The following is a 12,925-nucleotide window of genomic DNA, read 5'->3' as shown; positions in this document are numbered from 1 at the left end:
TTTTTTGTTGTGCATTCCTTTCCTTGCTGCCTTCACCACTATTAAGATAATTAAGTAACAATCATTAGGAATCAATATATTCAAATCATTATTTTACTTTGGAGAATAATGAATGAGGTATAATCATGAAGAAACAGTGGTACCAACCAAAGAAGAAAAAGGAGATGTTGATATGTAATCATATTTGGTTATCTATCTGTACAAGTTCCCATATAATTTTGTGGTTCTTACAAGAGCCCTTGGGAAGATGAGGAATACAAAAAAAATAGATTGGACACTTAGTGTTATTTAGAGGTCTTGAAAGGATGAATATGAGCAGTAGAGAACACAGCCCCAGTACATAGTGTCACATGGAGAGCATAAGAGCAAGCATGACACATATCAGTGTCCAGCAACAGGTCATCAGGGTTCTAACCAATGTATTATGCATGTCAGTCAAAAGGTATATGGATGGATATGGCTCACAGATGTGGTTATGGGACGGGGGGGGGGGGCTGCCTTATTTTGCCGTATGATATATGAACATTGTACTGGTTTGTAAAAATTTAGCTTTATAGTCAATGCCCTGTGAAGTAATATTTTCTTTAAGTCATTTCATCCAGGTTTCCAAATTAGTCCTTTTACTTTTAATAGGCCTTTTATATTTGGCAAATAATTAGCTTCTGTTGTAAAGCACCAGGCGGTCCCTTCTTGGGTCAACATACAGCTGCAACCCACTAAAGTTCCAAAAATGACTCACTATGTCTTTGCAGAGATTATTCTAAGACTGCTTGGTACCATCAGCTTGTGCTTCGGGCACAAAATGTGCGACTCCTTAACAGAAATCGGCTTGAGTTCCATATGATGGCCTTCATTATTGAACATATGCAGTTAACTTCTGTAATATCTGGCTATATGAGCAGGACCTTTTAGGATAATCTCTTCCAGCAAGCATTTGCATTTTTCATTTATTTTCTATTTTCCTATGTATAGTCACATTATGCTACCATGACAAGGCAGACAAGCAATGCATGTTGTAAGCAGTGCATGCCTGTTCTATGAGTATTGATTCAGCTGTAGAACAAAACTTGCAGCTCTTCTCTGTAAGTAAATGCATAATAAGACCCTTTAATATCATGAATTTTCCTTACTTGTGTGCAGAATCGGCCAGATTTTTTTTTTCTTTTTTGAGAATTTGAAAATACATCAAAGGATGGGGTGGCTGCAGTGGTGCAGCAGTTAGCGTTGTCACCTCACAGTAAGAGGTTTTCTGGTTTGATTCTCAGCTGGAGTGCCTTCTGTGCAGAGTCTGCATGTCTTCCCTGTGGTCACATGAGTTTCCTCTGGGTTCTCCAGTTTCCTCCCACATTCCAAAGAAATGCAATAGGTGGAATGGACACTCTAAATTGTCCATCGGTGTGAGTGAGTGGTATGGATGAACTACAGTGGCAGGGCTAGCCACAGTGTAAACCTTGGCTGAAGATGATTGTCACTGTTGAAGTGACATCCCAACGTCATGTGCAAAATGGGAAAAAAGGGGTTGAGGATGAATGGATGTATAAGCTATATACCCCTCTGAAGGACCTGCATTTTCCTATAGAATCTGGAGCATGGCCATACTCCCAAAATGTTTATAACTGGATTATCAGTACTTTATAATGTCACTACTCATTAACTGTAAGCTTTCTTTAGCTAAGAAGCCATTTTCACTGGCAGAACAATACGTTTTAAAATTTAAATAAGGAAAGATGTTGGTGAGACTTTCTAATTGCATTTGTTAAGAAATAAAGTCCACTAACATGAGACATGATTGCCTGTTTTCGGTGGATGACCCAGGGTCTTTGATCTGGATAAGCAGCGTACTGATAATTGGAAAGTTTGTATGTGGAAACAATGAAAACCAGACCCAGTGAGCTCATGGGATGCAACATATTTTCATCTCATATTAATTTCCCTTCCCAAGTTTTTGCTGCTCACTTTACTTGTCAATATATAATACCTTTTTAAGGTGTATTTAAATTTGCAATGCAAAAGCAGAGACACTTTCAAATTTAATTAATTAAAAAGTTAGCTAGAAAACAATGAATATATACTAACTGCTCCTTTAACTGGCACCATTTTCAGTTGTACACTTGTGATTGCCTTAAACTTACAACTATAACAAAAATCATGCATGCTTTTGGTGATATTGTTCATTCTGTGTTATTAAATCTCTATGATGATTGTGTTGAATTACATATGATTGTTATATAATGACTTGTCTTTTTTCTATGTTAGTTTGCATTGATAACTATTATATGTTGCATGCATTATGATAGATCATGTTCTAATGGGTATACAGGGCTGAAAGAAGATCTCTTATGAGTTTAATGTTTCCATTTCATTTTAAGGCTGTAGAATATTTTTGCCTTTATTTTTTTTTATCAACCAGCTTTTTAATTGTTGGACATGTAACTTGTTTTTGTTCTTTTTACTCTCAATGTCTGTTGACCATCAGCCCCATTCTAGCAGTCAGTCCATTTGTTCCCATTCACTGGGGTGGGTGTAGACCAGAAGAGACCATTGTTTAGACAGCCAAAATGAGCAGTTTGAGGATTTTTCATGTTTTATGCCCAAACTCCCAGAACACACCTAGCGAATTGGCAGGGAGGAACATGCAATAAGCAAATGATGGAAACAAATCCCCTCACTTCTGTAAGGGGCATTCTCTCCAAGTGGTCCTGCCCCTCCAACCAGTGGTCTCTACCATCTCTTCCAGGGAGATCACACCACTTTGTGAGTCTCTGAGTTCACATAACCCCTCCCACCTACACAGAAAAGGTGAAAAAGCCACACCCTTTCATTCTCCTATTTTTTTTCTTCAACTTACAGCCTTATTTCCCTTCCTGTCCATTTGGTGCACTTACACCATTGTTAATTAGCCTTATCATCTAATAATGAAATGACCATGGAATGTTCAATTCAGTGTCAACTTTTTAACTTTGTGAAATTTTGTGGTGTCCAGGAACTAAAATAAAGGAAAACCAACCAAACATTTTGTAATCTGCAGAGAGGTTCATCTGTTCATCTGTGGACATCTAAACTTATTGCTGCCCTGATGTACCCACACCTACATCTTTAGATAGGATAAATAACATCTAATTGTTGTTTCTCTTCACTATAACACAGTTCTGTGAAAATCCTCTCGCAACAAGTATAGAAGCAAACATTTTTTTTTCAGGGGGATGTGCTTCACTGAAGTCCCATGTGGGAGGATTCACCACTAGGTATCTCATATTCAAGGATACAGCAGTATCATTTATAACCCTAGTAGCAGATCAGAGAAATTACAAATGTTGAAGGAGAGGCTAACAATACAGGCACAGAACACTTCTCCTTTTCTGTAGCAATAGCTGATACTTTGAAAATTTTAATTTCCTTACTCTGTTGAGGTTATAGCCATGACATTATGAGAGTGGTATAGTGGTTTCAGCAGTAATATGTGGTCAGGTCCTGTAGCAGTCCACTGACATCTCAGCTTCATTGATCATAACTGCAGAATCTGTTAATTTTGCATTTATTTAAATAAGGGGGATCTGCTGATGGTGTTATTGCAGCTGGTAGGAGAATTGTGTCATTGCTGCATTGGGAGGGGAGTAGGTATGGTTGTGAAGCAGCAGTTATAAACTCAATAGTATGATTCACTCTGCCAACACTGCTTTGTAGTACTGTAAATTCTCACTTTTCCAAACATTTTTGTTACAGCATGACTAAAATTTACATTGCAACCATAGCATGTACCCAAAACAGCATGTGCTCATGAATGACATATGAGACAGCCGCTCCCTATTTACATATGTACTAAGTACCTGGATAACCCCAGGTGCACGTTGGATGAGTGGAAAATGTTTTGCTGCAGCTTCTAGTGTAAATTGCATCCTACCCTTATGCAACTATGAATACTGCACATTGTTATAGCTCTTCAAGGATATTTAATGTTTAACATGTCGGTTACTTTGTTTTATGATCATTGTAGTCCTGGTAATGTTGACTTGCCCACTGTTATGCATTTATTGATTTATTCATTGATTTTATTTAATTGTTTATTTATTGTTATTCAGGATTGCTGTTTTAAGCTTACAAGCGAGCCCTTTTCTATCCTGATGAGATTTAAAAAGAGTTATGTACTTACCATAACTTGGAATCTGTGCTATCCAGTGTCATTATTCATCACGGATGGGTCTTGGATCCAACCTCTGACCCGAGCTGGCAACTGATGGACAGATCCAGAGCTCAAGCTCCTCCCCTTCCCATAATCCCCTGCTGATCTGTAACCCTCAGATCAAGTTTGCTAGCTAAAGAAAAGGCAGCATGGTCTGCCCAGGAGACTAACTATCTCCAAGAAGAAACATCCCTCCAGTTTTACCAGATCACCAGAAGGAAGGGGGAAGGAGGGCAGGAATGTGATGAATAATGACACTGGATAGCACAGATTCCAAGTTATGGTAAGTACATAACTCTTTTATCTGATGCTATTCATCTCATTATTCATCACAGATGGGTCAGAATCCCCAGCTACTATGAACCCTGGGTGGCCTCAGGGAAGGATATCCCAGAACACAGAGGAACCAAAGGAAGCCCTGTTCCTAGACACTAAATCCAACTTGTAGTGTGAAACAAAAGTATGTGGATTAGACAAAATAGCAGTAGCGCAAATCTCATCCAAAGAAAGCTTAGCCTAGAAGGCGGAAGACGTAGCCACTGACCTAGTAGAGTGGGCTTTAACTGGTCTGGATAGATTCCCCCTCCACTCAATCATGCCTTGCTTTCACTCTTTCTTGATACTCACATCCCCCCTACTAACTCCCCCATCCCCCTCTTACAACTCCTTTTTTTACTAGCTAACAATGGAATTTAACTGGTACATAATCTCTTCTATACTAAGCTGCTACCAGTATCTGCTCTGCTGACTAAGTCTAGTCTTTGTCTTCTCTTCTCTTACTAAGATCTCATTCACTTCATATAGGTTCATAGGTTTATACTAGGCTATCTGCCCTAAGGCATTTATAAGCCTAGCCCAGAGTTTTTGTGGCTTATGCCACCCCTTATGTTAAAAAATACTGTGCCCATTAGTTTGTTGTGCCTCTGTCCAGCAGTGAAACAGAGATGATTCCTGGGGTAAACCTACGATCTCCCATCCACCGGTCAAGATTTCTCTTGAACAGAGCCAGCGAGGTGCTCTGCCTCACATGGACCGGGATTTTATTCCACAACATAGGGAGTCTCTGGGTGACAAATCTATCCCTCCAGCATGTCCTATTTATATCCGTGCTAAGTTTAAGTCGCTTGCTCTAGTGGATCTGGTAGATTTGGATTTTTTGAGGTGGAGCATGTCCATTAATTCCGGGTTGGACATGGCCTTGTATGTCAGGCACAGGTCACCTCTGAGCAGACGGTATGCGACTGAATAGAGCTGGAGTTTCTTCAGTCTGGCAGCATATGACAGATTTTGGAGTCCCTTTATCCTTTTGGTGAGGAACTTTTGGGGTCTCTCCAATTGCTGCAGGTGTCGGGTGAGATACATCCCGAATGGGGCATTGTACTCGATCATTGGTCTGATAAGTGAAGAGTACAGGGAACAATGACCTCACTTGATCTGGATGTGAATCCCTTCATGATCAGGTGGGCAATGTAGAAGGTTTTTCTAACCACTTTAGCAATGTGAGTGTTAAAAGAAAGGCCACTGTCAACCTGGGTCCCCAGGTCCCTGATAACCTCTTCTGTGCTTAGTGGATTGCCACCTATATGGTAGCTTGGGGTTACCTTGTTTTTCCCGAAGGGTATGACTATACATTTTTGGCATTTAACTTCAGGCCATGGCTCTGGCACCAGCTATCAGTTTCCGTGAGACCCCTCTGAAGGATATCTGTGTCCGATGTACTTTCCACTATGGCTCCCAGTTTGCAGTCATCTGCAAACTTTGTCAGCCATAGTCCTCCTATGTTAGCCTGTACTTCTGAGAAGTAGATGCCAAACAACAGGGGGCCAAGGACTGAGCCCTGTGGGACACCACTTGTGACCGGCTTGTTGTCTGACATGGCGCAAGCTACTCTAACCCTGTGGGTTCTGTCCTTTAGCCAGTTTGCAACCCATCTTGTGACATATGGGTTTACATTTAAGCTGGTAAGTTTCTCTATAATACCCGAGTGGGGTATTGTGTAAGCTTTGCAAGGTCAAGGTAGGCTGTATGGACTGCCTTTCCCTCATCAATGGCCTTGGTGACTGTTTCGAAGAAGTCAACCAAGTTCAAAAGGCATGATCTGCCCTTGACAAAGCCAAACTGGGTCGGGTCCAATGTCTGCAGTCCCCTATGTCTTTGTTTATGAGTTCCATTATGATCCTCTCCATAGCTTTGCAGACCAGGCTTGTTGCTTATGGGGCGGTAATTACCAGGGTCCGTAGAGGCACCGCCTTTGTGGAGTGGGACCACAGTTGCCGTACGCCACTCCTTGGGCACGTATCCTGTGGTAAGGCTAAGATTAAACAGCTGCCTTATGTGCGGGTTTAGTTCCTCATTGAGTTCGTAGCACACAGCCGGGGACACCATCTGGTCCCATTGATGCTGTGTTTTTAGCTTTAGAGAGAGCAGCTTTCACCTGCGCATTGGAGATGTCTGGGAGGCTGCACTCCACTGGGATAGTTATCTCTCCTTGGGGAGAGGGGTGAAGTTTGCACTGAACCTGTCTGCTAGTATGTTGGCAATGTCTGTGGGTTCAGTGATTTTTGTATCATTTTGGACTAATTCTGAGCATATCTGGGAGTTTCCACCCAGGTTTCTAACATAGCTGAAGAAGGCCTTATGATTGTCTTTTGAATAAATGGCAATTTTTCTCTCAAAGTTGGCCTTGGATGATTTTATGAGTGCTCGTATTTTTTTACTAATAATGATCAAAGGTGTCTTCTCTTTTATGGATTTTGCTCTATCATGTAACAGCTTTCTCCTCTTGTTGTAAAGTTTGTTTATGGCTGGGGACCACCAGACTAGACGTTTGCCCTTGGTGGAAAGAGTCTTGGTTTTATTAGGGATTGCCTGATCCATGCAGTCCTGGAGGTGTTCGTAGAAGGCAATTGTAAGGGCTTCCGCAGCTTGGGTTGTGGTTTCCACTGGCTCGGGGGCCTTGAAGGATACCACACCAGTCTTGAGTAGTGTGAAGTTTGCTTTAGAGAAGTTCTTCACTGTGGTCTTTTTTGTTTGGGGTGGGAGCGGGATGTGGATATCCAGTGAGATTAGTTTATGATCTGATCTCACCAATGAGGGATATACTTCCGGTGTGGAGCATTTTGTCCCCATGTTTGTGATGATGAGATCTAGTATATTTTCTCCTCTTGTGGGAACGGTGACTAGTTGTTCCATGGCATTTGAATTTATGAACTCCAGGAACCTTTGGGCTAGAAAGTTTGGGCTTGAGTAATGTTCCCAGTCTATATTCGGGTAGTTGAAGTCACCCAATATAATGGTGTTTGGAGATACTTTTATACCCTCCAGTGTCTTCAGGAAGGCTGTGTGGGGTTCCTGAGTTTGAGAGGGTGGCCTGTAGCATGCTACAAATTGTAGAGCAGTTTTGCCTATGGTTAATTGCACCTGGATGGTTTCCGATGCGTTGCCACCAACCTGGAGATGTGGGTATCCTTGATGAATATGGATACACCCCCTCCTTTTGTGGTGTGGTCTGGGTTTTGGGGCCGGAACGCATGATATGAGGTAAAACCTGATAGTGCTGGGGTGCACTCAGGAGCCTTGAACCAGGTTTCAGTCACAGCACAGACATCGATGTTCTCCATACTGAGAAGGGCCTCGAGTGGGTGCATTTTGAGATTTAGACTTCTGGCATTGAGCAGCATTACCCTTAGTTTCTTCCCATTTTTGTTTTCTAGGGTGGTAGGTTTAGAATTTGAGCCTTGCCTAAAAAAGGCACTATGGGGGTGGCAAGAGCCTTAGTCAATATCCGGAATCCCAGGGGTGACAGGTGCAAGCCGCCCTTGAAGCAGCGTGGCTTGTCAAGCATGTCATCCCAGGCAGACAGACACTGGATCCCCTTTGAATGACACCAGAAATTAAGCCAATTGTTAAAGCTGATCATCTTGTCAATATGTTGTGGCATCATTCTTGGTGAAGGAAGGATGCTGCTCAGGGTCAGGGTCATACCTGCCTGGGCTACATAATCAGAGAACTCCTCTATGTCTCTTTTCATGTAGTCCAGGGAGGTACATCTCAGGTCGCTCACACCAGCATGGACAATGACTGTGTCATATTTGTACTTGCTGTGGAGTGACCAGTGCTTGTGTTATGTGGCGGATTCTAGCCCGATAGGCAGCTTACTGTGACCCTCTCCTTGTTCAGCCTGGTGAGTGGGACGCCAGTGTGTCTGACTATGGAGTCACCTATGACAAGTATGTTTGGTGTTGTATTTGGCCTTAAGGGCTGTGACTGCTTTGCACACTGATTTTGTGTTTTATGTGTTGCCTGTGGTGTGTCATGAGGTGGCGGTTGCTTGGGTGTCTGCTTTGGAGGCCTCTGCTGTTTAGGTAAATTTTTGCTCAGAGCCTCCGAGTATGTCTTTGTGTGTTTATGTGTTTGATTCATTGTTGTGATAGCTTTATGTGAGACTGGTTTTGTGGTGTGTGTAGTTGCCTTCTCCTCCTGTCTGGTCTTGCCAGTCCTGAGTTGAGAGAGCTCAGCCTCCAGTTTGGCTAAATAGCTGCATCTCTTTGTGTTATGTGGGAGGAGGAGAGGGTTGTCTGTGTACATGAGGCAATTGTAACATTGCCTCAATATTCCCAGATTCACCAACTGGGCAGGAGAGGACGCCAGCATCTGGCCCTTCGACATGCTAGAAAAATTAAAAAGTTTGGGGTGTAACTGAATGAGAGAGGACTTAGTAAGGAAGTGGGTACTCCTGGGGGGGGGGGGGTTCGCTAGTGAGGGACTTTGTATAATACAGAAGTGCTAAGCCTGAAAAGAAGATGCTTTTAAGACAAGTGCTGAGCTTTTTTTTTTTTTTGGAGAAAAAAAAAAAAAAGGTTTCTACAAACTATTGTGTTTAGTTATGCTCCCTACACATATCATGTACTACTTGCTATGTTCCTCTATATATTGTTTTACTATAATTTATTCACTGTTATGTTTGTCTTATTGTGCTTTATCTACTGTTCTTGTTTTGCAATATGTCTTATTGTGCTTTATCTGTTGATTTTGTAATTTTGCAATGTTATGGAGCCTTTTCTCCCCAGGTATGATTCATCTGCTGTTTTGTACTGTTATTTATTGTGTTCAATACACTGGCTTGTAATTTTATACTGTTGTGGAGCTATTCTTCCCGTGCCTCGCCGAAAAAGGGCTATTGCCCAATCGGATTATCCCAGTTAACAAATGCCAAATAAATAAATAAATAGATGTGCCTGCTGTCATAAGTGTAGGAAATACAGCTAGCAATCCATCTGAAAATAGTTACCTTAGTAACTGTCAGGCCTTTTCTGGCCTGAGAAGACTCTACAAGAAACTGGTCCGACGTCCGAAATTCCTCAGTCCTCTTAAGATAAAAGCATAGCCGCCTATGAATGTCTCAACAATGAAAAGTATACTCCCCCTTATTGGAATAATTAGGGAAGAAAATTGGAGCTGAATAGATTGGTTGAGGTTAGCTTCTGAAGCCACCTTCGGAATGAATCAAGGATCTGTCATAAGGGATATCCTATCCTTGTAAAAGACTATGAAATGGGGCTTAATGATGAGAACCTGCAACTCAGAAACTTTCTTGGCAGAAGTAATAATCACCAAGAAGGCCGTCTTCCAAGACAGAAACTTAAGATCACTAAATGCAGCTGGTTCAAAGGGCTTTTGTGTCAAAGACTGCAACATCAGAGTTAAATCCCATGGTGGGTAGGAGGTCTAAGAAGAAAGACTCCTTTGAGAAAAGCTTTGCGTAGTTTAGAAGAAAAAGTGGGACTCTCATTCAAATGGAAATTAGAGATGGCTGCCAACTGGAGTTTAATCATGGAGAAACTAGCACCTTCCTGGAAGAGAGAAGCCAAGAACAACAAAATGTCAGGAATCAGGGCTGAAAAGGGATCCAAGTTTCGTTGTCTGGCCCAGATAGAAAATCTTTTCTATTTACTGAAATGCACCTTCTTAGTAGCAGGCTTCTGTAAAGCTAAGGTTATATTTTTTACTAGAGGGGAGCCTGGACTGGGAAAGGATAACTGGAACTGGAGGAATCAAGCAGTTAGAAGAAGAGTCTGTAAGTTGGAAAGAGGAAGCCCCCAGGGATGGGAAGTGAGATCCAGAATGGGATCCAATATCCAGGGAGGATATTTCAGATGAGACCAAAGAAGGGAGAACCATGCCTGATGAGGCCAAAAGGGGGCAATGAGGATGAGATTGCGCAGTGGTGCAGCAGTTACATTGTCACCTCCCAGCAAGAAGTTCTCTGGTTCGATTCTCAGCTAGAATGCCTTCTGTGTGGAGTCTGCATGTCCTCCCTGCGTTAGTTTGGGTTTCCTCCGGGTGCTCCAGTTTCCTACCATGTTACAAAATCTTGCATCTGGAGCATTTCTCCCCAGGCCTCCACTGAAAATTGGCTTTGTAAAGAAATGTTAAATAAATAAATATGGGTGGGAGGTTTGCCTAATGGTTAAGGTGTTTACCTCATAGACACAAGGTGCAGGGTTTGATTCTCACGTGGGGTAAATGGCTAGGCTTAAAATGGCTCATGAGGGCAGTTAGCCTAGTAATAGTCTATGAACCTATGAAGGGGTCTTCAGGTGGTGGGCTTTTTGTAAGACCTTGAGAATTAGGGAAGTTGGGGGGGTAAACATAGATGAGTCCCGACAACCAATCTTGAACCAGAGCGTCCCTGGGTGACTTCTCCATCGGGTGGATCAGGGCAAAGTAGTTGCTGCATTTGTAGTTGACTGGGGAGGCAAAGAGATTGCAGCATATTTAATACAACAGTCGAATTTATAATGTGCCACTGATGGATTCAGGGACCACTTGTAAGGACTCAAGACAGACCTACTGAGTTTGTCGGCCAGCACGTTGGAACTGCCAGGAATGTGAGTTGCAAGAAGAAAGCACCTGGAAGACATTGTCCATTCCCACATTCTCATGACCTCTCTTCACAGGGGATAAGACCGTGTTCCCCCTTGCTTGTTGATGTACCAGACCACCATCATCATGTTGTCCATTTGAATTGCTATAGTCCTCAGACTGAGGCACTCCAGAAAGGTTTGCAACATTATAAGGACTGCTCTCATCTCCAGGACATTTATGTGTAATTTGGTCTATGTGGGGAACCACATGCCTTGAACTGTGCTTTCCTGAAAATGTCCTCATACCCCAACAAGGAGGTGTCCATGGTCACCTTGGCCTTGGCAGGGGGAAGACAGAAGGGTTTACCAAGAGTTAGGGCCTAAGACTGAAGCCACCAAGCAAGGTGATTTCTGCACGAGTCATCCCGACGGGCATGGACATGGGATGAACCTGAGTGGACCACTGAACCGCCAAGGTCCACTGCAGAACCTGCATGTGATACCCAGTGAGTTGCACCAACTGGATAGCAGCCACCATCGAGCCTAATGCTTGTAGAATTAGGTGGGCTGCTGGGTGCTCCAGAAAGAGCAAGAGATAGACCTGATCCTGAATAAGTTGAACTCTGCATAGGGTAGTGCTGCAGTATCCTACACTGTGTCCAGTTGAACTTCTATAAACTCTAGGTTCTGGCATGGAGATAGATTGGATTTGGTCAGACTGACCATGATGCTAAGATCCTAAAAGAGGTTGAGGGTACAACTGGGGCCATTGACAGTTGATGCCTCATGGGGGCCTTGAGGAGCCAATCGTCAAGGTACCGAAAAACCTGGAAGCCATGCAACCTGAGATGAGCTACCACCACTGCCATACATTTGGTAAACACCCAGGGGGCTGAAATGAGTCCAAAGGGCAGGGCTGTGAACTGGTAGTAATAGGGCCCTAGCCAAAAGTGCAGGTGTCTCCTGGAGTGTCTGTTGATTTTGATATGATAGTATGCGTCCTTGAGATCTACTGAGCACATCCAGTCATCCTTGTGGAAGAGAGGCAGAATGGACTGAACAGCGACCATCCAGAACTTGGACTTCTGGACTGACAGATTCAATTTGCTGAGGTCCAAAATTGGACGCAGGTCAACCAATCTTTTTTTTTGTTTTGTTAATTAAAGAACTAGCTATGGTGGGGAAGGGGCCATGGGGAAAAAAGGCGGGAACCTGAGAGACAACACTAGTTAAAAGTACAGGGAGGGGGAGGAAACAGAGCTAACTACACTATACCTAAAACAGCCTAAAGAAAGCTATAGAAACCCCAAAGGGAAGAAGAAAAACCCCAGAAAATAAGCACTTATTTGAATGAACGCTTGAGCTACTGGAATCACATCCTTAGCGTTTCTGTGGCAGATGAGATTTGAGGGTTACAGGTCAGCAGAAGATTATGGCAAGGGGAGGAGCTTGAGCTCTGGATCTGTCCATCAGTTTCCAGCTCGGATCCGAGGTCAGATTCAAGACCCATCTGTAATGAATAATGACACAGATAGCATCAGATCTAATGGATTTCAGTTAGAGCTTAAAGATGTGCTTCTGTGCTTGCTTCACTACAATTAATAAAATGTATGTACAACTCTGGAATCCAAAGCAATGTCTGCTCAGACCAAGGCAGATGATTTGATCAGTGTAATTCTAGAAGCAGGGCACAAACACAGTATGCTAATTTGTAACTGATATATTTTTTGTATGAAATGGAAAGTGATAATTGCCATTGGCTTCAGAAGTTCTACATCTGAATGTGAAAGAATCTGCATGATTTTGCATGTCATTAATTTCGGGGATGTCCTAAAAGTAGTTTAAAGCAAGTGGTATAATATATTGTGGTTTTTATTTT

At 42.7% G+C, this 12,925-nt stretch overlaps 1 protein-coding gene across 2 annotated transcripts in view; it reads left to right on the top strand.

Moving 5' to 3' along the window:
- The window catches only part of STARD13 (StAR related lipid transfer domain containing 13), an 899,357-nt gene that overhangs the window by 804,175 nt on the left and 82,257 nt on the right, over nucleotides 1-12,925 (top strand). The window lies entirely within an intron of this gene.

Source organism: Protopterus annectens, chromosome 5.part1 (genome assembly GCF_019279795.1).
Source record: "Protopterus annectens isolate FY-2018-M chromosome 5.part1, PAN1.0, whole genome shotgun sequence".
NCBI classification, from domain to species: domain Eukaryota; kingdom Metazoa; phylum Chordata; order Ceratodontiformes; family Protopteridae; genus Protopterus; species Protopterus annectens.
This window is presented reverse-complemented; position numbering and strand designations above follow the sequence as displayed.